This window comes from Eupeodes corollae, chromosome 1, assembly GCF_945859685.1.
Source record: "Eupeodes corollae chromosome 1, idEupCoro1.1, whole genome shotgun sequence".
NCBI lineage: Eukaryota > Metazoa > Arthropoda > Insecta > Diptera > Syrphidae > Eupeodes > Eupeodes corollae.
The window spans coordinates 59,744,589-59,771,865 of NC_079147.1; the positions used below are offsets into that span (position 1 = coordinate 59,744,589).

A 27,277-nucleotide genomic window follows, 5' to 3' on the forward strand; every position below is an offset into this window, starting at 1 on the left:
TTTTTCAACAAAAAAAAATACGACAACAAGAAAAAAACACAAAAACAGAATAAAAATTCCTTGGACAACAACAAGGACCCCTTCCACAATAATTATTATAGGACCATTTTTCTTGCTCAATTATAATAAAAGAACGTCACGCACTTAAACTTTTTTGTCTAAAGGTATAAAAACCAAGCTAACAACAAACTTTTGACCGCCAAACGCGTTGTTCATAGATTTATATACTCGTTCATATGTATTTATGCAGTGAGAATGTATAAGCTTCATTCACAATAAATGTATATTTGAATTTAACTCACCTTTCTTACACTGTTAGTGTTATTGTTATTGCTGCTGGTAAAAAAACACCCTGTACTGTTCCTATCGCACATTAATTTAGCTTATTTTGTGGTGGTTTCGAAATCCACCAACTTACACTACACCATTTATTCCCACACAAACATCCCCTTTACGCACTATAAATACGCACAAACACCAACACGAACACCACCGACAACGGCAACGACGACGACAAAGGACGAAGAACGTCCAAAACAACGAAACGAAGAACGAAGGCAAAAAGGACGAGTAACAGTTGTAGGTAAATTAATATAGAGTTTAATAATAATCTAGGATTCAAACCTACAAGGTTGGTTTCGAAAGAGAGGATATTAAGTTTTGGAATCAAAAATTGTTTCAATTAGTATTTATTTTGTCCCACTGTGCGGTACCGAGTGCGGTACGAGTGTGGCTCTCTCGTGATGTGTAAAAACTCTCTTTTATGTCCTTTTTGTGTTTGTATACGTAATTCAGTTTTAACTTTTTTATTCTTCTCTTCTTTCTTTCTTTTGGTTTTTTAGGTTAGGCAGGACAAATAAACTCTAATCGGTTAGTAGGTACATTTTTATCTCTTTTAGCTTTTAGTAGGTATGTACGCGTATGCACGCAGGATATTTTTTTTTTTTTGAAATACAGATAGGTATATCGGTGGGAAAGGACTCACACTTTTACTATTTTTTTAAAATTTAAATCTATATAAACTAAAGCAGGTATATAGACGATGATGCTTTCAGCACGACAAGGATATGGATTTCATTTGAACTTTAATTTATTTTTGTATAAAATTTCAATTCACTTCACATCACTTCAACACTGCCTGTCACAACCCAGTCACACACAATCACGAGTAGAAATATAATATTTTGGATTTTGCGCATATATGTAGTGAATCTGGAAAATATAACGATGACTAATATCCTTACTCACTGCAAACAGGGTTGAAGTTCATATCTTATATTTTTGCAGGATCTCTCTGTGTACTATACACATTATCAGGACTCAGGAACATACACAAAAGTAAACGAAAGGAAGCAAGTATGTAAAAACTTTCGAAAAAGATAGCTAGCTGTACTACCTAAAGTATATTTGTATTTTATCGATTGCGATTTGCAACATCAAAGGACTATGATTGTAAAAGTTCATTTTTACTCACAAAAGAAAAAATTTAATTTGTAGTTTGTTTTTAATTTAACAGGGATACAAGGACATTGTTTGCTTTGTAAGTTTTTTGATTCACGTAACGCCCAAAAACACTAAAAACACAATTTTTATTTTTAGAACAACGTGGGTGGTGTGTGGCGCGAGAATTCATTGAATTAAAAAAAGGAGAGAACTATGAAAACCACACACAATTTGTTGATTTTTATGTATCTATCTATTTATACTATCGAACATCATCCTCATCATTATCATCATCAAGGACACGGACGGCTTTTGGTTGCACTATTCTATTCTATACCCCACCACACGAAACGGAAACGACGACGAGCGACGGAAGAAACAACTAGAAACTAGAAAAACGAATAAAATTTACAACAAAAACCACAATTTTGAAGTACGCGATTTTTTATATTTTTCGTATGCATTCGAGGACGACAAGGATAACGACGTCGTACCTTGGTGGTTTATTTCGCGTTTCTATGGGCAAGGAACCGAACACAGAACCGACAAAAGAAACATACAGCCATCCAGCCAACCCATCAGCAATTGAGTGTAAGAAAAGGAGCGAGTGTATATACTACGAGACGAGACTACGACTACGGCTATACGACTACGAATACAACAATTTTCGAAGAACAAAAAGCTCCGAATTCAGAAATATTCGGTTTGGTTTCGGACTCAAATTGCTGCCAAATATGGCGCCTCTTCAAATTAAAATACTATTTGATCCTTGGAGCTGCCTGGAGTGGAGCTCTGAATGTGCTCGGTACTCTTTTTGAAGGTACTCGGTACTCGGAATTTGCTCCTTGCTGCTGCTGATGATGGTGTGAAATCTGAAAAATTTGAAATCCTAAAAGGAAAAGCAGGACTACACTCCTTTGGAGTAGGTATAGCGTAGGTATGTCCTTTATGGTAGGTTGATTACGGTAGGTATCGCCTTCGTCCTCGTCGTCTCGGACGGCATTGGTCTCAGCCTCGACGCGCGTGCCATACAGAGTTCGTTTTGGTCTACCTTTCGATAGGGTATATAGGATAGGTGTATGTACCTTGCATTAGTTCTTTTTGCTTCTGATGGAACAAGTGTTGTGGAAAAAGTTGTAGTATTTCAGATTAGTATTGGTTTTATTTCTTCAAAAAATTGTATTTTCTGGATTACTGTCTCCATCTGGTTTTTTGAGAGTGAGGATTCGGATATGAGTATGTAAGGATATACAAATATTGTTGTTTTTTGATTGTGTGTGAGCGAGTGAGTTATGTGTGTACACCGTGATTCAATTTGACTCCCGAAAGATACATGCCCGAAAAATACAAGATTTTGATATAGAAAGTTGTTGCCGCCTGGGAGAGTCCTTTATACTCCTACCCAACTACATATAGCTACCTACGACAATAACGACGACGAGGAAAACGACTACGACTATGAGTTCAAGTACGAGTATCCTTTCCTATTCTATCCTATCCTATTCTTTACTATCCTGCGGGGGTTGGTTGGAAAAATATTTAAGAGAGATGGAGGACGATGAGGTCAAATATAAAAGCTTTTTTATATGAACTTTGTGTGTTCGATAAAATTATGTTGTTGTTTTTTTTTATTTCATTTAAGGTTGTTTTTTAACTTCTTTGATTCGTTTGTTTTATTTTTTGATTCCTTATAGCGGTTAGTACCTTTTACCTACCCCCTATAAAAGTCGATGTTATTTTTGTGTTTTTTCTTTTGTTTTAATATTATTTTTTTATTTGATACTGGTACAATACGATAATGGAGGAATAGAATGGTGCAATTATCTGGTGTTACAAATGTAATAATAAAAAATTGGGGTGGTGATGGTGAGAACCATGGTGGTGATGGTGGTGAGATTCAATTATACGATAAAAAATTGATGTTTGTGGGGCATGAGAAGAAAGGGTAGACTGATAAAAATAATGTATAGGAGGTCAGCAAATCTTGGACTAAGATTTTAAGGATTTGTTTATTTTTTATTTTATTGTTTTCATAAAAGGATGGATTTTCAAGGAAGCAATGTGAAGATTGTTTACACTAAGGCACCTCTCCTTATCGAGACGGCAGCGGAGGAATTTTTGAGATGAAATCAACGGTGGCGTAAACAGTTGCAGTATGGTTGAACTAACTATAGTAAACACCTTGTAGGGCTTCTACTACTTATTCGGAACACAGGAGCGGTTTATCCGTCTCCTCGTCCCTGGAGTTATACTAAGGATCTGGCCTTCCAAGTTGGGGGTTGTTCCGTCGGGGTGACTTCCTGACTAAGTAAAAAATAACTAAGTTGCCAAGCACCAACAAGCCTCGGATACGGACAGATTTATTGTTGACAACCCAAACAAACGAAATAAGGACAACGAACTTCGGATCTGTACTTTGAATGTTAGGTCTCTTAACAGACCACGTGCAGCCGAACAATTAGCGGAAGCCTTAAACTGCTGCAAGGCAGATATTACCTCCATCCAAGGAGTGCGATGGGATGGACCGGGCAAACGCAAACTAAAAGACTGCGATATATACTACGGTGACTACTGCCGAGAACAAAGGCAGCGTCTATTTGGGTGTGGATTTGTTGTTCGAACTAGACTCAGGCAAAAAGTCTTGAGTTTCGACAGTGTGAGCGAGCGCATCAAGACAATCCACATCAATGCTTAATTCGCTAACATAAGCCTAATATGCGCGCATGTCCCAACAGAGGAAAAAGATAAACAGACAAATATTCTTCGAGCCCTTGGACAAGACTTATGAGCAGTGTACTGCTATGACATTAAAATAATCTAAGGAGATTTCAACATCAAGCTAGGAACAGAAGCAATCTTTGGTGGCGCGCCTGCACGACGCCACCTCCGACAACGGATTCAGGCTGATCGATTTCGCTACGAAGCGAGACGTTCTCGTGGCTAGTACGCAGTTCACACATCTTATTATCCATAAGGGGACATCTCCTAATCAATCATCTGTCAACCAGATTGACCACAATGCGAACGACGCATAACACTTCTCCATGATACAGGAAGTCTGAACTTTCCGAGGGGCCAACATTGACTCGGACCAATACCTCGTTGTAACCAAGGTACGGCTACGGATATCTCGATCCAAGCAAAAACAAGGAAGTACTTTGAGTAGTTTCGACTTTAGACGGCTTCAACGGGAGAGACTGCCATGTCCTAAAAACCTCCCAAGGGTACCACTCACATTCCAAAGCCTGTAAGGAAGATCAGGGGAACATCGTAGTAGAACCGCAGTCTAAGTTGAGAATATGGAAAGACCACTTCTGTAAATTATATAACGGCGATGACGAACCGAATTGCGCTGTAAGACACGCCCGACAGCAGCTGGCGATGTCATCGTAAGGAGTATGCACCAACTCATCTGCAAAATAGGGTCGGAAGAAACATGTCCGATCAGTGGAATCTCAGCATAGTTTGCCCGATACATAGAAAAAAAAAACTCTAAATTGCGCCAACTACAGAATTATCAGTCTCCTTAACATTGCATATAAGATCCTCTCTACTGTATTATGTGAACGTCTGAAGCCGTTCGTCAACAACCTGATAGGTTCTTATCAGTGCGGCTTCAGACCAGAATAGTCCACTATCGACCAAATATTCACACTACGGCAGTTCTTGAAAAAACCCAGGAGCTTCAAATCGATCCCATCATCTCTTAATCGATTAGAGCGTGTTAGAATGCTTCCAAAGACAAATTGGGTTGTTTTTGGTCCCGTATGCATAGATGGAGAATGGATGAGAAGATGACGAACAATACGGGCTGTACAGCGACACTGATCTAGCTAACAGAACTAAAGTGCAACGGTTTAGATGTCAGGTCATGTAACACTCCAGACCGGAAGGTCTTCGAATCCAATTCCGAGGGACGGTGCAGTAGAGGAAGACCGCGACTCAGGTAGCGCACGCAGGTGGGTGAAGACCTGAACCAACTTGGCGTGCGAAACTGAAGACCGAGCTTGCTGGAGACGCATGTTGGTTGAGGGCCAGGTTGCCCCCCCTCCCCCGGACTGTAGGGCCACCTTAAATAAGTATGTTATGTTATGCCACCTAATTTATTTTTTAAAAATAAATAAATTAGGTGGCGCAACAGTCCATGAGAGCCTAGTGACTTACAACTCTCAACCATTCCTGTGTGCGAGTAATGTTGTCAGAATGGAAATGTGAAGATCCTAACACATTATAAAATTTCATTTAAATAGAGTTTAAATACAAAAAAAATCATGTTTAGAAAAATAATAATGGTCATAAAAGGCTTACAAAAGTTTAGAAAATTTTACATTAAACATTTTGTGTATGTTCAAGTTTAAAAGATGGGATTTTGTTTTAACATTTTTTTAAGAATCATTCAGATAAAAGTAACACAAAGTATTTGGCATTTAAAGGGGCATTTTCCATATTTCTGTCATCAGTTATAAATAGAATGTATTTGTCCAAATTTTAAGGGGTATTTCATTCAGACAAAGTTTAACCATGTTGCGGAAATTTTATTTCCAAAACAAAAACACACTTTTCTAGAACTGTCACTTTACTGCGTGAGAGCGGGACGACCGTGGTTTGCCAACTATCGGTTCTCTCATTCAGTGTGGTGGCGAAAACTATTTCTTTCTTTAACAGGTAGCATTGGTTGATGGGATGGTTTCCATGGCAGTGAAACCAAACCAGATGGACGGTCTGGTGAATGGGTGCAGAAAAGTTGCATGAAGGAATGGCCTAATGGCCCAACCTAAAATTTCAATAATATAAGAGTTAATAATTTTTATAAAATCATAACGGCCCAACCTAAAATTTCAATAATAGAGTTAATAATTTGTATAAAATCATATTTTACTTAAATTTTTGCTCAAATTATTAAATTGTAACTTTAATTAATGTAACTTTAACTATGTTTATGGACGTATGGACTTTTAAGTTTCAAACAACTTAATTCAAGATGAACCCTATTTCAAGTTTAGTTACAAATCCCAAACGTTAGATCATTTTTCCTTCTTTTTTTTTTTTAGAATTGATCGTAAAGTTTTGAAAAGAAGCATATTTTTGCGATTCTTTTTTGTTTCTCAACTTTTGTCCGAATCGAGAGGGAATATGGGGGTGGCTGAATGCAGCTTCTGGAATCGTCGTGACCTGGAAGTGAATCCAGCGGGCGGCGAATTCCAGGATGACTTGCATTTAGCAGTGAGAAAAAGAGCGAGTAAGCGGGATCGCGAGAATCTCATCACAAGTTGAGTTCAACAAGCCGATCTCCGATTGGCTGTTGATAAAGTGATTGAGATCCGCCACTCCACATTGGCTGAAAGCTGAAAAATGGCGGGAATTAGGAAAGAAGAGACTTGACAGATCGAAGAATCTGGAAGTCAATTCTTTTCGAGTAGTCAAAGTGAGAGGTTGAGAATCAGAAGACAAAAAGATAAATTCCGTGTAAAAAAAAAAAAAAAAGTTAACTAATAATTGAAAAAAAAAGATTAGAAGAAAATCAAGTTTTAGAAAAAAAAAAAGGAAGGAAATAAGGACTGGTTGGGAGTTTGTAACTAAAGGAAATAAGATAAGTATAAACCGATTGTGAATGTTTTCTTTGTAAATCCCAATTTCTTTTGTGGGAATAAAAGACCTTAACGGTCCATCGTCCAATTTTCTGTTTTACTATCGTTGTGAATTTTATAATTATTGAAAAGATCCTGAGTTTTCATCCTGCGAAGTAAGGTTTCTCAGGCACCTTAAAAATAAAAATTTAATTGTGATAAAATTATTGCTGTTGTATTCTTTTTCTTGGTGATTGTAATTTTCTTTTCTTTTGTTCCTATAGGTAAAGGTTTGCAATTTCCTTTTTCTCTATTTCAAAAAAAATTGCTGGCGCCCTCTTCTTACATAACGTGAGAACGCCCCTGTGGCGATTTGATTCGAATTTTTAATTTTCTGATATCAAGTGATATCAAAATCGTGAGCAACTTAATTAATCGACCTTTCGATTAATTTGTGCATTGAACTCACCCCTCGCTGAGCTAGTTGTAGTGGCAGCACTTAATTTGCTGCCTGTTGCAATTTTTGCCGAGTTCGCCTCTTCGCCGCTCTTTTTGACAGTTCGGCAATCGGCATAATTTATTTCTTATAATATAATATTTCGCGAGTTTGTTGTGTTTTAGTTTCATTTCTTTATTCTTATAACTATAAAAGGAAATAAATTGCAACAAATTGGCACCCAAACGTGGGGCTTGAAAACAAATCGTGGAACAAATTGGGTTGTGTGTTCGTTTATGGTGTTTTTCTTCTTTCAGGGAAGTTTTGTGTCGTATACATATATATATATACTGCCATTCCATTGTTTTTAATTCTTTTCTTTTTCTTCCGATATAGCTTCATAATTCGAGTGGGTACTCCATAGGACGGAATAGAAAATTCGGTGTGATAATTCGAGTGGGCGCTCCGTAGGAGGTAACTGCCAGAAGGATATTCACTTGGGATAAAAGTTGTGTCAGACGGATTATTATTGTGAGTCATTTTGTTGTTCCTTTTCTTTAGTTATTTTACATATACAAAATTCCTTATTGTGATAAAAAAAAAAAACATTGCGACAAATCATATAATTATATATATATATCATATATACAGTATATAGTTTCGGTGTAGGGTTAAAAATAATATTAGTGTGACCATACCAGTTTTTTTTGTCTCTCTTCTTTTTTTTCTCAAGTAAATTTTTTTTAAACAGTGGGGTTCAGTTTTGAAAGTTAAAGTGTGACCATAACAATCTTTTTTCTTCTCTTCAATCGGATTTTTATTCTTCTGTGAGTTTTAACTATTTCTAATTCGTTTTTTTTTTTGCGTTCTGTTTTTTTCCTTTGTGGAATTTGGGAATCTCTAGTGAGCTAGTATTTTTTGATAATTCGTTATTTTTTTTTTGTTCTTTTTACTTTTTACTGTTGAACTTTTACTTCGTGCGATTTAAAAAAAAAAAAAAAATTTGTTTCGCCTGTAGTTCTTAAATCCAATTGAACATTTCACAGTTTTGATTTTTCGTCCTGGTATAATGGATATTAATCGATTAACTAAGGAGGAACTCGTTTATGAGTTGCGGGCTAGGGGCTTAAAGGAAGGATCTAAGGTCGATGAAATGAGGATGACGCTTAGGGCAAGTCGTTTCTTAGAAAAAACGGGTTCAATTTCTGCGGATAGTCCTCACTATCCGTATTCTTTTGAGGAAGATACTAGTGCGGTTAAGGCAAAAATTTTAGAGATTAGGGAATTGGTCCCCAATACTTCGAAAAATCCGAAGGCATCAGATTACCAAAAGACTTTAACGAAAATTGAATGGGCTTTAGGTAGGATATCGAGGGCTAGGGCTGAGTCGTCAGAGGAAGTCAACGAGGTGGCTGATTTGAAGGGTGAAATTTTAATTTTAATGGCGAAATTGTCAGCAGAAGAGGAGGTGATAGAACCTCAAGATAAAACAAAATCAACAATGTCGACAGCAGATTCGGGTGCGTTACCAGCTGCAACGGTCGGCCAACGGGCGAGCTCTAGTGGGTTCCAAATACAGGGTGATATACCCTGTGACCGGTTCCCCGAGCGAATTGATAAATGGAACGTGAAATTCACAGGTGAACATTGTGGCTCATCGGTGAACTCTTTCATAGAACGAGTTGAGGAAATGAGGGAAGCACGTGGAGTTTCGGAAGCTAGGGTTTTCACATCAGCGGTGGATTTATTTAGTGGGAAGGCACTCTTATGGTTTAGGTCGATTAGGGACACAATTTCTACTTGGAAAGAGTTGGTTAGGGAGTTAAAGTTGGAGTTTTTGCCCTCCAACTATGATGATCTTTTGCTGGATGAGGTTAGGCGTCGTACCCAAGGTCGTGATGAGTCGATAGGAATGTATATCGCTCTCATGCAGACCTTGTTCAAGCGTTTCACGGAGCCTCTGAGTGAGAATAGAAAATTATCTATTCTCATGAAGAATATAACTCCTTTCTATCAGACTCAATTAGGATTGGCTGATATCAAATCAGTCAGTGAGTTGGTAGCTTTAGGTAGAAGGCTGGAGACGATTCGAAGTAATGTCGAGTCGTTTGTCCCTCCCCCTTCAGGTCGCAATAGACAAACTTTGGAACCTGATGTTGCATATGTTGGACCCATTCAGGCGGCGACGGTGGCAGTTAATCCTTTCTCCAAACCTAGTAGGGCGCTTCGTTGTTTTAAATGTAATAAAGAAGGTCACCTTGCAAATACTTGTTCCGCTCCTAGGCGTTGTTTTGGCTGTGGGGCAGAAAATACAATCAAGCGGAATTGTAGACGCTGCTCGTCGGGAAACGGGCAAAGGTCTCTTGGGCCAGCAGGGCAAGAGCGCCGGCGTCAAAATTAGGGAAGTTGCCTGCTGACAACCAGCTGGCGAATCGAATTAAAATAGGTTTCACGTTAGAGACAAGTGGGGGCGACAGTCGTCCTTACTTGAGTGTAAATATATATGGCTTTAGGTTTTTAGGACTTTTAGATTCAGGAGCATCTAGGACTATCATATGTAGGGACGTTTGGAAGGTCCTTAAGGACTTAGGGTTAAGTTTAGAGATAACTAATATAAACCAAGTACATCTTGCAGATGGGACGGGTGTAGGAGTTTTAGGAGTGGTCAATTTGCCGATAGTTGTTGAGGATAGGTCAGTTTTAATAGAATGTTTAGTCATACCTTCGCTTCCCCATACGTTGATATTAGGTGCAGACTTTTGGGCACTCTCGGGAATAGTCCCGGATCTTAGGTCACGTATGTGGAACTTCTCGAGCCAGTTAGCATTAGCTACAATTGGAACGACATCTATTGTGGAAGAGTCGGATTTGATTGAGGAGCAGAAGAACAGGTTAAACATACTAATTGAGGATTTATTCAAAAACATGCCAGAAGGACTAGGAGTTACAAATAGAGTTGAACATATCATTAGAACATCTTCAGATCCAATTAAACAGAGGTATTATCCAGTTTCACCTGCGATGCAGGTACACATAGACAAATCTCTTAAGGAGATGTTAGATGAGGATGTGATTGAGAAATCAAATAGCCCTTGGGCTTCCCCCATAGTTTTGATTAGGAAGAAGGATGATACCTTTAGGTTCTGTGTTGATTATAGGAAATTGAATCAGGTTACAGAAAGGGACGCTTATCCACTTCCATTGATTTCAGCGATTTTGGATAAGCTTAGGAATGCTAGGTTTCTTACTTCGCTTGACATTAAGTCAGCTTATTGGCAAATCCCTATGGCCGAAGAATCTCGAAAGTTTACAGCTTTCACGGTGCCAGGTAGGGGTTTATTCCAATTCAAACGGATGCCTTTTGGGCTACACAATGCCCCTGCAACTTGGCAGCGGTTCATTGATAGCGTTTTAGGACCAGAGATGGAGCCATTCGTTTTCGTGTATCTGGATGATATCATTATTGTCACGGATACATTTGATAAACATTTAGAGATTCTTAACGAAGTTTTAAAGAGAATATGTGAAGCAGGATTAAAAGTAGGAAGGGAAAAATGTAACTTTTGTAGGCCTTCCCTTAAATTTTTAGGTTATGTCGTCGATAGGAACGGGTTACATGTCGACCCAGAAAAGGTAGAGAGTATGGTTAGGATTCCTGCGCCTAAAAATGTTAAAGAGGTTAGAAGTTTTGTAGGGACTGTTTCGTGGTACAGACGCTTCGTACCAAACTTTGCAACTATTGTTAGGCCTTTAACAGATTTGCTGAAAAAAAGCAAAAAGTTCTTATGGACCCAAGAATGTGAAGACTCATTTAGGAAAGCGAAGGAATATTTAATCACGGCTCCAATTTTAACTTGTCCCGATTTCGGTCTTCCATTTGTGGTCCAAACTGACGCGTCGGATTACGGTATCGGGGCCGTACTTACCCAAACTTTCGAGGACGGTGAAAAGGTAATTTGCTATTTAAGTAGGTCTTTAAATAGGAGTGAAAGGAATTATTCAACTACTGAGAAGGAATGCTTAGGAGTTTTGTGGGCGGTTGAGAAGTTGAGACCTTACCTAGAGGGTGTTAGATTTACGGTGATTACAGATCATTACTCACTCGTGTGGTTGAGTAATCTCAAGGATCCACAAGGAAGATTAGCCCGCTGGGCAGTGCGGCTTCAACAGTTCGATTTCAATATAATTCATCGCAAGGGAAAAGAACATGTCGTGCCTGACATGTTATCTCGAGGAGTTCCAGTAGTGGCTGGTATCTCGGATGAGGATTTAGACCCTTGGGTAGTAAAAATGATCTCAGCAGTTGAGTTGAATCCGTTGGATTATCCAAATTGGAGAGTAGAGTGTGGCAGGTTATATAAGTTTATCAAATCGACACATGTAGTAGTGCATGAAAGCAATGAGGAATGGAAGCTAGTAGTAGGGAAGAAGGATAGGTTAAATATTTTGAAGGAATGTCATGATAGTCCATTAGCAGGGCATATGGGGATTAGGAAAACATTCGCTAGGATAGGAAGTAAATACTATTGGCCAAAAATGAGGAGAGATATAACAAATTATGTTAGAAACTGCAGGGTATGTCAACAAGTGAAACCAATTAATGATAAACCAGCCGGTCTTATGACGGAACGAATAGGAGTTTCTTCTCCGTGGGAGATGATTAGTGTGGATTTAGTGGGTCCATTACCCAAGTCGAATAGAGGTTATATGTACATACTAACAGTCGTAGATTATCTTACAAAATTTCCGTTGTTATTTGCTTTAAGGACTGCAACGGCAAAGGCAGTATGTAAGGAGTTAGAGGACAACGTATTCTTACTATTTGGTGTTCCAAAAGTTGTCATTTGTGACAACGGTCCGCAATTCAAAAGTAGGGAACTTAGGGTACTTTGTGAGGAATACTCATCCAAAATTAGATTTACCCCACACTACCATCCTCAGGCTAACCCCGCGGAGAGAATAAACCAAATTATCAAAACTACGTTGAGAGCTTATGTTTCAGAGAATCACAGAGTTTGGGATTCTCAATTAGCTAAAGTAGCTTGTGCTATACGCACTTCTCAACATGAAGTGTTAGGAGTTTCACCATATTATGCTAATTTCGGCAAAGAAATGTCAATCAGTGGTAGGGAGGAATTCAAACTTAGTGATCAAGACATAGACAAGAACAATAGTACAGAATCACAAGAAAATATAGGAGAAAGGTTTAGGAGACTTAGGGCGGACATAGCTGTCAAGCTTCGAACAGCGTCCAAGAAATCAGCAGAAACATACAATCTCAGGAGGAGAGACATTCAATATCTTCCAAATGATATTGTTTGGCGTAGAAATTTCGACTTGTCGAACGCAGCAAACTACTACGCGGCTAAGTTAGCTCCAAAGTATGTCGGACCATTTAAAGTCCGTAAACGCTTATCCCCTTGGACGTATGTCCTGGAAGATAATAACGGTAAAGATCGTGGCACTTGGCATACGAAAGACCTTAAACCTTTTAACTCTCTGGCAGAAAATGATTAAGTCCCAGATAAAGAATAAACTTGATATTTTACATTTTTTTGTATAATTCACATTTTTATTTACTTTTGTTTAATGTTTGAAAATCTGCCAGAGCGGGTTTAGCAGTTGAATTAACTGTACTCTAAGGCGTTTGTGTTTTGAACAAACATTTTTTTTCTTTTTTTTGGAGGAAAAGGTGAGATTTGTTGCGGAAATTTTATTTCCAAAACAAAAACACACTTTTCTAGAACTGTCACTTTACTGCGTGAGAGCGGGACGACCGTGGTTTGCCAACTATCGGTTCTCTCATTCAGTGTGGTGGCGAAAACTATTTCTTTCTTTAACAGGTAGCATTGGTTGATGGGATGGTTTCCATGGCAGTGAAACCAAACCAGATGGACGGTCTGGTGAATGGGTGCAGAAAAGTTGCATGAAGGAATGGCCTAATGGCCCAACCTAAAATTTCAATAATATAAGAGTTAATAATTTTTATAAAATCATAACGGCCCAACCTAAAATTTCAATAATAGAGTTAATAATTTGTATAAAATCATATTTTACTTAAATTTTTGCTCAAATTATTAAATTGTAACTTTAATTAATGTAACTTTAACTATGTTTATGGACGTATGGACTTTTAAGTTTCAAACAACTTAATTCAAGATGAACCCTATTTCAAGTTTAGTTACAAATCCCAAACGTTAGATCATTTTTCCTTCTTTTTTTTTTTTTAGAATTGATCGTAAAGTTTTGAAAAGAAGCATATTTTTGCGATTCTTTTTTGTTTCTCAACTTTTGTCCGAATCGAGAGGGAATATGGGGGTGGCTGAATGCAGCTTCTGGAATCGTCGTGACCTGGAAGTGAATCCAGCGGGCGGCGAATTCCAGGATGACTTGCATTTAGCAGTGAGAAAAAGAGCGAGTAAGCGGGATCGCGAGAATCTCATCACAAGTTGAGTTCAACAAGCCGATCTCCGATTGGCTGTTGATAAAGTGATTGAGATCCGCCACTCCACATTGGCTGAAAGCTGAAAAATGGCGGGAATTAGGAAAGAAGAGACTTGACAGATCGAAGAATCTGGAAGTCAATTCTTTTCGAGTAGTCAAAGTGAGAGGTTGAGAATCAGAAGACAAAAAGATAAATTCCGTGTAAAAAAAAAAAAAAAAGTTAACTAATAATTGAAAAAAAAAGATTAGAAGAAAATCAAGTTTTAGAAAAAAAAAAAGGAAGGAAATAAGGACTGGTTGGGAGTTTGTAACTAAAGGAAATAAGATAAGTATAAACCGATTGTGAATGTTTTCTTTGTAAATCCCAATTTCTTTTGTGGGAATAAAAGACCTTAACGGTCCATCGTCCAATTTTCTGTTTTACTATCGTTGTGAATTTTATAATTATTGAAAAGATCCTGAGTTTTCATCCTGCGAAGTAAGGTTTCTCAGGCACCTTAAAAATAAAAATTTAATTGTGATAAAATTATTGCTGTTGTATTCTTTTTCTTGGTGATTGTAATTTTCTTTTCTTTTGTTCCTATAGGTAAAGGTTTGCAATTTCCTTTTTCTCTATTTCAAAAAAAATTGCTGGCGCCCTCTTCTTACATAACGTGAGAACGCCCCTGTGGCGATTTGATTCGAATTTTTAATTTTCTGATATCAAGTGATATCAAAATCGTGAGCAACTTAATTAATCGACCTTTCGATTAATTTGTGCATTGAACTCACCCCTCGCTGAGCTAGTTGTAGTGGCAGCACTTAATTTGCTGCCTGTTGCAATTTTTGCCGAGTTCGCCTCTTCGCCGCTCTTTTTGACAGTTCGGCAATCGGCATAATTTATTTCTTATAATATAATATTTCGCGAGTTTGTTGTGTTTTAGTTTCATTTCTTTATTCTTATAACTATAAAAGGAAATAAATTGCAACAACCACATATGTATACATTTACGTTTATGTGTAGAGACTTTGTGTTTTCTACGAAATAGGTTATCATTTTACATTGCAGACCCTTACCATTTATTTGATACGTAAATGCATAGATTCATGTTATTTTGAAGGACTATAAATATACACATGTAACTATTGACACCTACTTTATGAATTTATTACACAAAAGTTTGGGTTTTAATCTTCATTAAAATCTTCAGTGTGTTGTTAAGACAGTATAACGATGACCCTGAACTTGGCAGACAATTTTAATATGAACTGGCACCGACAAAGTCGTAAAAATATTTTGGCCAAGAAAAATAAAATTACATTGGATTTGTTTTTTTTTTTTTTTATATATTCAACATTTCAAGGCAAAACAAAAGTCTTGGATCATCAAAGTCGTTTAAATGATTAACAGTCGCCTTAGAAATTTTAAAAACAAATATTAAAGAGAACCTTGAAATTCCTTGTCTTCACTTTAGTACACTGGGGTGGAGTTTAACCGTTTTTAGTGAGTAAAGTTCTTTATCGTTGATTATGAGTATGATGACTACTAGACAAGTCTCCACGTAACTTTTCCTAGTTTCCACTAAATTGAAAAATGTCATTCTTGCTCTCGGTATCTGGCTCGGTTTCGTACAACAGAGTCTTGCACTTGTTTAGTTTTTTTTTCTAGTGAGTAGATATTTTAAATCTCATCTCAATGATTTTTAAGTTATTATTTATTATAGTCTTTTTTATATAAATTAATAAAATAAAGTTGTTTGTAAAAATAACTTTTCTATAAAACCGTGGAAAAATGTATGTAGAGTACGGAGATTTCTTATAATTCAGCTAATTTTCAATAAAAATTGATATTTTAACATTCGCATCGACTAATATTATGTTATATCTATAATTTTTTGTTTCAGCAGTATTTTTTCATCGTTTTCAAAACATCAAAACGCAAAACTTATGTTAATGGAGTTTTAAAATGTACAAATTCTTTTTTTTTTTTTTTTTTTTTTATAATTAGCAAACACTAAAAGGGTTTTTTTATACCTTTAATATGCCAAAGATTTTAGTGATTAGTAAAATCTCTGGTTTTTGTTTTTCACAGTGAACAATTTATTTATGCAGAACTTTTTAATAGAATATTCATTGAAGAGATAGGGCTTGAAAATTTTCGTCTGTCTCAAATTACAGCCATTTTTGAAAAAGGTTACCGTGATTTGCCAAACAACTATAGAGAAATTGCTGTGCTTAAGTCATTAAGAAAAGTGTTTACACACACGACGTGGGTAGAAGATAATAATATCTGTCCATTCCTTTGTCCATTTTTTTACAATTCTCAATATCTTCCTGTATGTTTATACCTATTTGGTAAGTTCCTTTATAATCCCTTATATAAGAAAAATTAAAAAGAGGCTGAGATGCGACCCACACTGATAACTTCCTATTTCGTCTTTCGATTTGTCTTGTTCAAAAGTTTGTAGGTTTTCGTGTTGGGTTAAAAAAGTTGTTAGTTAAAATGTTCTTAAAAATTTTAAAATTACCTACAATATTTTTCATATTAAGAAATAGTTTAGTTTAAAAATCTAGTTTTTAAACTTTTACAAATTGAATGAAGAAATTAATTTGAGAGATAAGAAGAACCGAACATAATTTTTTACCAAATTTTCGTACTATTTTTTGTAGATTTTATTTGTTTATGAAAAACGGACTGTAAAAAAACTACTGAATATCGAAATCAATATTTTCTGTGAAATTAAAAAAGTTTTGAAGTAAATATTTTTTAATTTTTGAAAGCTATTTGAGTCGAAAGTAAATATTTACCAAGTTTTAGTATTGTGTTTTGTTAGGGTTTTATTTTTTGTAAAAAAATGGGAAATTTGATTTTTCTCAAAATTGTGCTATATGTTGACAACAATATTTTTTAAAAGATAAAAGAAGTTTAAAGCCAATATCTCAAAGTTTTGAAAAAATATTTGAGTCGAAAATCAATACAATTTTTAAACTTTTTTGTTTAAGTTTTTATTTTTTGAAAAAAAATTGTAAATGCCATTTTTCTCAAAATTTTATTGAATATTGAAAACAATATTTCTTAAAAGTAAAAATTAGTCGGGAGCCATAATCTCAAATTTTTGAGTCGAAAATCAATTTTTACAAAATTTGAGTACCTAATGTTTTTTTAGGTTTTTATTTCTATGAATAAAAACTGTCAGTTCGATTTTTCGAAAAAAGAAATTATCAGATGTTAAAAACGTTATTTTTCGTTGCACGAAATTGTTTTGAAGATAAGATCATTTGGTATTTGTAAAATTTTCGAGGTGACAAATTTTTGTTTCAGTTTTTTTTAATTTATAAAAAACCTTTAATTAAAGTATTATTATATTAAATTTAATTCAAGTTTCTAGCGCTTTTGGTTCGTAAGATATTTAAACAAAATGTTTACCTTTTTTTAAACTGCTCTGGTAGAAAAAAACACCTGATTTTCTTGAGAGCCCTTTCTGCATCTTTCTGCAGTATTAACTGTATAACAAAATTTATTGAAGTCGATATCTCTTCAAGTTTTTGAATCAGAAATCTTTCTAAAAATCTTTTATCTAGACTCTTGAGACATTCAAACGTCGAGAATAGTCAAAATTTTCAATATGACAAATCGGACCCCTTGGAATAATTTTCTATGAGAAGTTAAAAATTACAGACTTATTGCTAGATTACCTGTTAAATAGCTGTTTTCAGATTCTTTTCATTAAACCGTTGAATTATTATGTATATAGTTCCATATTAGTAATCACTAACATCTTTTACCTATGAAGTCCTCATTTTATTTATATCTATCCATCCACGACTTTAACCTTTATGGATCTAATAAGCTCATTATTTGAGCCCTAAGATCGAACTCTTGAAAAAGCTTTATATAAGGTCTCGTAATATTCCGTTGAGAACTAGTTACTAAAGGGTGATTTTTTTGAGGTTAGGATTTTCATGCATTAGTATTTGACAGATCACGCGGGATTTCAGACATGGTGTCAAAGAGAAAGATGCTCAGTATGCTTTGAGTCTTTGACATTTTATCATGAATAGACTTACTAACGAGCAACGCTTGCAAATCATTGAATTTTATTACCAAAATCAGTGTTCGGTTCGAAATGTGTTTCGCGCTTTACGTCCGATTTATGGTCTACATAATAGACCAAGTGAGCAAACAATTAATGCGATTGTGACCAAGTTTCGCACTCAGTTTACTTTATTGGACATTAAACCAACCACACGAATGCGTACTGTGCGTACAGAAGAGAATATTGCGTCTGTTTCTGAGAGTGTTGCTGAAGACCGGGAAATGTCGATTCGTTGCCGTTCGCAGCAATTGGGTTTGTGTTATTCGACCACATGGAAGATTTTACGCAAAGATCTTAATGTAAAACCGTATAAAATACAGTTCGTGCAAGAACTGAAGCCGAACGATCTGCCACAACGTCGAATTTTCAGTGAATGGGCCCTAGAAAAGTTGGCAGAAAATCCGCTTTTTTATCGACAAATTTTGTTCAGCGATGAGGCTCATTTGTGGTTGAACGGCTACGTAAATAAGCGAAATTGCCGCATTTGGAGTGAAGAGCAACTAGAAGCCGTTCAAGAACTGCCCATGCATCCCGAAAAATGCACTGTTTGGTGTGGTTTGTACGCTGGTGGAATCATTGGACCGTATTTTTTCAAAGATGCTGTTGGACGCAACGTTACTGTGAATGGCGATCGCTATCGTTCAATGCTAACAAACTTTGTGTTGCCAAAAATGGAAGAACTGAACTTGGTTGACATGTGGTTTCAACAAGATGGCGCTACATGCCACACAGCTCGCGATTCTATGGCCATTTTGAGGGAAAACTTCGGAGAACAATTCATCTCAAGGAATGGACCGGTAAGTTGGCCACCAAGATCATGCGATTTGACGCCTTTAGACTATTTTTTGTGGGGCTACGTCAAGTCTAAAGTCTACACAAATAAGCCAGCAACTATTCCAGCTTTGGAAGACAACATTTCCAAAGAAATTCGTTTGAAAATCGTAAGGAAAAGAATGTAATGTGACTTCAAACAGAAGCTCTAGTTCAAATTTGCTGAATATTTGCTTTGTCTGACAGCTCCACAGCTGCGAATAAAAGTCAACGAACAAAATACATTTGCTTTTAGACGGATACCCATTGGTTGTTATAGAAATATCATTCAAAGCAACCTTTAAGCGGGCCCATCGTAATGCAAACGAAAATGAAGCGTGTTTGTGTTTCAGCCATAAACATCACGCTACGTATATACCCGAATGAGCTAACCATCATCAAAAATGGAATTTATTTCAGATGAATTAACACGTTGAAATTCCCACTGAAATGTAGTGGTCTTTCTTAAGACAAGTAGAGGTATTCTTTTTTTAGCCGCACATCAAGAATGTGAAATTCTGCACCAAAATTCAATACTTAGATCCACAATAACTCTTTTGAGAATAATTCATAAGGCACACTATCAGTTAAGTGTGTAATAAAAATAAAGATACAAATCAAAAGAAAGTACACGACTGGATCACACGAACTTGCTCCTGGATCCAAAGACTCTGTTTACAAATGAAGCTTATATTTTAAAATTTAAATATTTACTTGTAAAATAAGCTTAAATTAATCAAACGAACATTGAATTATTAATTTTTTTGAAAATCTTTAGAGTTGTTTTTAATATATTGTACGTACAAGTTTTTAATTTTAGTCTTTTAGAAAAAAATATGTTTTTTTTTAAATCAAAAAGATTAAATTTGAAACTTTTAATCATCAAATTTTATTAAGAGAGAACGAGCATAAGAACTTGTGCAAACAAAATATTAAAATCAGTTCATCAGTTTATACTGGGGTTACCCTTTAAGAACAATAGATTTTTTTTTACTATTATTGAAACAAGAAATACAATTATATTTAAGTCTTTTAGAAAACGCTTAACGCGAATCTTCTTCGAACCTTAACTTCCAAGTTTGAACTCAAACTAAATGGTTTGGGAATTGAGATTGAAGACAAATACACGGACGGAATCGGGGGACCCACTTTTTTCGATTTCTCTACCATCGTAATGATTGGATTAAAACATCGACTTGCCATATAAGTACGTAGTTGCTACATACAGTTTAATAAGACAGCTGCCTAAAATAAAGTAAAATTATTTCATTATATTGAATTCAATTGGCTCTAACCAACTCTAGCCATCAGAGTTTTTTGAAAAAGTCAGTCATTAATCCTTAAACTGTACCAGTATAGTTTATTTTGTCGTGGATATATGTATGTACCTATTCACGCTTTCAATTATCATTTATTTTTTAAAATAAAATTTCTATTAAAATAATTAAATTAAAAACATTATTTTTTCCTGCCTCCCTGCAAGTTAGGTAACTGCACTACATAAAAGTATATCATACTCATCACCATCACCATCATCATCATCGTGCATAGTGTCATAATGACACTTTCTAAGTTCTTCCAACTAATGAACACTTCAGCTAAATACGAAAAATAGAAAAAAGGATACCATAAAAAGTACTATCCTCTTCTTTAAAATCAAGGTAGATAGGTAAAGGTGTACCTGTACGTAGTATACACACGATCAATCCAACCAAGTTGTCAATTTATGTACGACACAACTTACAACTAAGTCCATGAATGATGACTATGATGATGATGATGATGATGACGGTAGAAGTAAAACTGGCTTTGTTAACTCGTCTTATAGCCTCCTACTACCTTACCTACCATTCCATTCAATATAAATAAAGTAGATAAGTAAAATAGTTGAACGGAAAAAAAAGCTAAAAACATCTAAATATCTCACCATGACCCTAATTCTATGTAAAGTTAACATTTTTTTGTATACCTATAGGTACATAAAACCTACGTATTTTTCCCAAACAAGTCAAAACTTAAGAAAAATCTTAGAATTGTTGTTGACAAAAACTGCATTAAGAACAAACGAATGAAGAAAAACTGTCTTATGACAAGATGATGACTTCTACCTAACCAAACAAAACTGAGGTCTTCAAATTCGTATTGGTTAGATACACACCAAAGCAAACCGCTTGCGCTTGATACCATCTAAAGTATTTCCACATCGACCAAGAACAACCCCATTCTCCATCAACACCCATCGGCCCCCTTAGCTCCTACAACCCTTACGACTCGTAAAGAGAAAAGAGATAACGAGCAGAATGGAAGATTTATTCATGAGAACAAGAAGAAGCTGTAGATACAACATATTAAACTTCCATATAACGGTAACGTTAAAATAAGAATCAGAATCAGAATCACATCCAACATGCGCGTTAAAAGCTCCACGAGTGTAATGGAGCTAACAACATGTAAAAAGCTGCAACCATCTTCGATAAAGCTTTTTTAATGAACTTTATTATTTGTACTTTTCTTTTGTATAGGTTGAAGGGAGAAGGAAGAGGAGGCTAAAACATTTTTACTATAATCAATTGATATTTTCTCTTTGAGAGAGTTTTTCTCGGTCGTTTTATCTCTCTCCCTCTCACACTTTGTATGATGGCGATAGTGAGTTAATATTTTTGTTTTAAGCCCGCTCAAGAGGTCCTTGTACTCTGGTGGCTATTTCATCCCCTCAACACTTTTAGTTCTCTCTATCCACAACCAGAGTGCTTAAATTTGTGAACACGCGTAGTAAGCCGGATAGTGACGTGGTGCGTTAAAGGAATGCAACGAAGCAAGAGCAGTTTCCCCACAAAATAACAACCATACTACGTACAAATAACGTGAGAGCGAGTGAGAAGACTCCTGCTTTCATCCTAAACTTAAGGACAGAGCTTATCATTGCATCGCGTCATGCCCGTCATCGTCATAACCATAGTATAGTACGCGCTGCATACTATATTACGACGAGAAAGACGACGAGCGACACGTGACGTGGAGAACGAAAAAGAGAGGGGAAAAATTGCATTCAGAATTCTGGTTGACCAGGAGACGGGAAAAAACGTCGGCGGTGGCCTCAAAAACGAGGAAGGGTAGCAGCGAGGGCGCACAACACAACTAGAATGATAGGACATGTTGCCAATTTTCATTCAGCCATATTTGTTGGAGATATGAACGAGAGCTTTTTTGTACCGTTTTTCTTTTGGCTTTTTCGGCGAGTTAAGTTAAACGATGACGATGAGATAAGCTTTTTTTCGTTACCGAGAAAAAGAAATTTTGTTTAATCAAAAAACCGTGTAGGATGTAGGTTGAAGGTTTGCTTGCTAAGGAACAACGTTGACGACCGACAACGACGAAAGGACGACGACGTGACAAGAGCTGTGGGTTGCGGACGGAGGGTTGTGTGCAAATTTGATTTGTTTACTAGACCTACAGTAATTTTGGGCGGATTGAGAGGGTGTTTTGTTTGACAAAGGGTTTTTCGTTCTCGTTCCTTTGAATTATCCCTTACCGTGTTTTTTGCAGTTGTTGTTGGAGTTCTTCTTCTTCTTCTTCTGTTTTTTTTCAATGTTTGAATGCGTGTTTCTTTCGCTTTGAGTTTTTATGATTTCTTTTTTTTTCGTTCTTCTTCTCTTTTTTGTGTCTTTTTGCATTATCTAACATGTTATGAGGGTAGAATAGGGGGTGGATGGGGGAGTTACTTTTCATTACTTTTCTTTAAAAAACATTCAGTTTATTATTTTGTTTTTAATTTTAGCATGACCTTTATTATAGACCTCATGCAACTATTCTATTCGTTCAAGAGTGACAAGAGAGGGGGGGCTATGAACAGTGATTATATTTGGCACTTGATGTAAAGTGCGAATTGTTGAGGGGGTGTAGGGGTCGAGGGGTCGTACAGAAGGCAGGTCATGTACGGTGCTTTTTTTAACTTTTTATTTTGCGTTTATTTGCACTGTGTTAAGTTCCACTTTTAAGAAACTTTTGGCCTAGTTTTATAGTTCTGAGGAGATTTTTGTTTGTAGGTGGGTATTTTGTTATTTTCTATTAACAGAATTCATCATCATCATCATCATCATCCCTTACTTTTTGAGTGGTACCAAACCGAGAGAACGAGAGGTGGTGGTGGAACCTCTGATGTTGTTTAAGAACCATACCATAACTCTTGATGTCAATCATTTTGATTGTAAGAACTTTATGTCATTGCTCAAAAGTTTGACAATTCATTGGGGACACTCTTATTATAGTATGGGTATAGTTCTCGTATATGCGAGATTGAAATTTGTTGTAGAAAAAAAAGGGGTCGAAGTCATTGCCGTTGGTTGGTAGGAAGAAAAAAAGGACTAAAAGAGGTTGCAAAAGTCCATTATTTTGTTGTTTTATTATAGAAAACGCACAAGAAATTCATTTGTGCAAAAAGGACACTTTCGTACAAACAGAAAAAAAAGAACACCAACACTCTCGCACATATTTTGCAACCAAAGTCATCGTAAAACAACAACAACAACAAAGAACAAAAAGAAATAAAGTATAAATGGGGAGTTAAGAGCTATAAACCCAGAGTCATAGTCAGAGAACCAAAGAACCAAAGCGAGTGACAGATACAAATTTAGGTCACGGCCTTGTAGCGTGTAATCAACTGGAATTGGATTGATGTGGCGTTCATTCTTCATTTTAATAAATCCGCAACGACGAACATGGAAGGTTGCGGTGGGCGGTTGGGCGTTTTGGCGGTGGGACAGTGCGGTGGAGTTCAGTGTTTTTGTTGTTTTTGTTTTACTCTTGTTTGGTGTAAAGTATAAGGAAGGTAGGTACACTTTCGCAAAAGCTACGATTGTTAACCTGGGCAACCACGGAAAGATTATTGTTTAACTTTTATAATGTGTGTATAGGCATATTTTTGGTGTCTCTGTATGTGTGATATTTATGTTTTTTTTTTTAAATTTATATAAATAAAAAATCATGGCGGAAAAAATACCCTTGATGGTTTTTTTTTTCTTTTTATTGTGATATGGATGACTATATTTCTGCCTATACGAGAAGTCAAGGAGAGTGCATTCATTAAGGTTTGTTTTTTGGTTTTCATGCGCTTTGTGAAACATTTTTCTATACATATACATAAATATAGACCTGCCTATATGTAGGAATGTAGGAGGGTAGGTATAGACATTTGGAAATGAAAATTATACAGAAAATCTATTGTTATTTTTATATAGAATTGCGTTTTTTATTTTGTAACTTAATATCTTGATGGATTTTTAACTGAATAGGATTAAAAAGGTATATATGAGTACGAATACGGGTCAAATATGGTAGATGGAATGTCTGATGATGATAGATGAAGGTTAGTAATGGTAATTATTGGACTATATTATTCAAAGTCAAAGTAGGACAACCTTTTATATTTTATTGAAGAGTATTTCCAAAAACAGAATTTTAAAGGGATGTAATAAAATAATTAACTTCTTGATTTTATTTCTAATATAGATACAAATTAATAAATTATTCAGAATATCATGAAAGTGACAGTCTCTGAAATTATATTTCTATGCATTTCTAAATAGTTTCCGAATTCGGGTATTTTGAATAAACTGAAGGGAACTTGATAGAAATGAAACTTTTGTTAGAATTAACTACAAAAATTATTAAAATGGTCATGAAGTACTTTTTTTACCGACAGTATTTAATTTTTGGTGTACAAATTCGTGTTGAATCGATTCGGTGTTTGTCGCTAAAGAACAACTAGGAATATTATTACCTCAGTTCGTAGTGTATGAGTATATTGTCGACAATCCATCTTTTTCGTTTTCGGCAGTCTTTGAAAAAACGTATTTCAGAAAAACCCTTGGGGTGATGGGAGCTGCTTTCCAGCAAGTGTACAAGGGGAATGTTAGCATTCGCCCCACGACCACGACCCGGAAACAGAGCCCTACTTAATCACTTTTATCTTCGAAATGATATGACACAATGGCGATCTGAGAACCGCGGTTTCATGCGGTTCGATGACGATTCAATAATGCTTATTTTCCGTCAAATCTTCGGTCGATAAGTCTTTTTCCGAGTATCAGCAAAGTTTTCGAAAATATCATCAACAGGGCTCTGACTAAGTGGGCTGTGGACAAAAAAATAATTCCGGATAAACAGTTCGAGTTCAAGGCGGGTCATGGCCTAATTCATGCTGCGTCTAAACTCGTTTCTGATATAAAATGGAATAAATCAAAAAAACAATGCACAGGTGCTGTTCTGGTTGATTTGGAAAAGGCCTTTGACACCGTATGGTTAGAGGGTCTTTACCTAAAACTGAGCAGGCTTGGCATAAGCAAGCCATTGTTGTATATACTTTATGATATGCTTAACGGTAGAAAGTTTGTTGTCAAAACTGGCAATGTAACTTCTACCACAACATTCTCAATTAAAAATGGTCTTCAACAGGGAGCGGTGAATTCGCCGATTCTCTTCAGCATTTACACCAGCGATTTGATAAGTAGTCTTACAAAGGCCATTGCGTACGCCGACGATGTAATTGCGTACAGAACGGCCCGAAAGGTTGAGGTTATTTGAATTCTCTTGTAGCGTGATTTCGACAAAATTCAGTAATATTGCGACGACTGAAAGCTAAAAATAAATGTCCAGAAGTCAGAGACAATTCTGTTCCCGACTCCGTTAGTTGTGGCCACGAGGGTTACGTGCAAAAATTAAGATGGTAATCGTTGATCTTCACGTGCAGTGATTAGCGAGCAAAAGCTTAGTGAAGTACCTCGGTATCTAGTTAGATCAGTATTTATATTCGACAGACATATAAATAAAGAGCCTTCGCTTTGACAAAAAAACTTTTTTACAGCACTCGGCTTGACTGCAGAGTGAAGTTAGTTTGATACATGGCTCTCATAAGGCCGATGACCGTTTATGGTTGTCCTTCGTGGTTCAACGTTGCCCCTTCCCAGATGGAGAAGTTTCGGTAGTTAAAGATAGTTTTAAGTTTTATTTAAGGACCTAATTTTAAGTAGTTTTTAGGTAAAAATAAAAAAGGATATTGATGTTAGTTTTTTTTTTATTTTCTAATGAATACAAAAATAAAAACAATTTCATTTTATTGTCTCTTGCGAGGAACTGAAAAATATTCTGTTGCGCCGGCTTATTTATTTCTGAAAGAGATGATTACAACTAACCACCGTGATTTTCTGATTTAACACCATATAGACTTTTTTCTTTTAGGCCAAGTGAAATTTAAGGTCTTTACCAATGGTAATAGATATGATAAAGATATGGTGCTGCAATTGTATCCCTATTGTTGATTATTAATGAAATATTATTTTCTTTAACAACGAAACAAGAATCCATTGATATCTTTTCATAACAATTGTTTCTTATTAACATCAAAATGAAACCACTTATTAAAAAACTCTGCACAATGAAGACAAATGTTAGATCTTTTCTGTTTTTATTCTTATGCCCCTGATATTTTATTAAGGCAACAGTCTCTTCTTTTCAGTTCATACTTATAAACAAAAGTTATACACAAATAAAACATTGTCTACTATCGGTGGTTGAAAATTCAAATGCCACGAATAGTCATTTACATCCAAACTTATGAAGGAATACAGTCTTTTGTGAATACAATCAATATAAATCTTTTATTAAACTGAACTTAAAGATGCATTTACTGATTCACCTAGATATTGGAAATTCATTTTTTGCAATTAAAAATCATTCGACCCAATAATTTGATTGAAATCAATTGAATGCAATCATTTGACTGTCATGGCCTGGCCAACATCAATTTCCAAGAAGTACGGACTGCACAAAATCCACAACAAACATTAACTTTATTTGGATGCTTTAGCAACTGGTGATTCTCACGTGGATTGATGTTGTAACAAATACAAAAATGGCACTAATTGCGAAAGGTGATTTTTCTACCAAAATTCGGTTCAATTTCCCACTGCTCCAAAATTCAATAAGCGAGCACACGACGCTACTTATGGTCGCTTGGTTTCAGCTTCTGTGTCAGGTGAATTTTGTATAGATGCAGGCCCAAATCATGATGAAAATTCGTCATGTTTTTATCTGCGACAGGCCAAATTCTTGTGAGGTGGGCAGAATTAACTTTCTCGGGTTATGTTACACACTTTCACGAATATCGGCGGGGTTTTCGGCAGATCTTGTCGTTGACGTACAGGTTTTGATTGATTGTTTGTGGCCGGTTTACTTTGACCACCAAACGTTGAATAGTAGATTTGTTGAGATGAACATGTACCCCCTTAAAAGTCGGCTGATTTCATTTTAAACTCAAAATCTCCTTACACAATTTTTTCTTAAACTTATGTATTCATATTCGTTTTACTCGTTTAGAGCCCCGAAAAGCCCCTTTCTCTTTCCCCCTTAAATTATTATGCTTTTAGGTTTAATTAAAATTCCACACTTTAAGGAAAATTTTTACAAAACCAATAATTTTGCACCTGAGTAGATAGATGGGTATA

The 27,277-nt window shown here is 35.9% G+C and overlaps 1 protein-coding gene and 1 long non-coding RNA gene across 5 annotated transcripts in view; one reads left to right on the forward strand and one right to left on the reverse strand.

Annotated features, from left to right (window-relative positions):
* The window catches only part of LOC129939624 (rho GTPase-activating protein 100F), a 166,337-nt gene that overhangs the window by 66,881 nt on the left and 72,179 nt on the right, over nt 1-27,277 (reverse strand). The window lies entirely within an intron of this gene.
* On the forward strand, nt 5,972-14,419 carry LOC129939637 (uncharacterized). The gene is made up of 2 exons (XR_008780560.1): nt 5,972-7,977; nt 13,290-14,419. It is a non-coding gene; the product is annotated as an uncharacterized LOC129939637 (long non-coding RNA).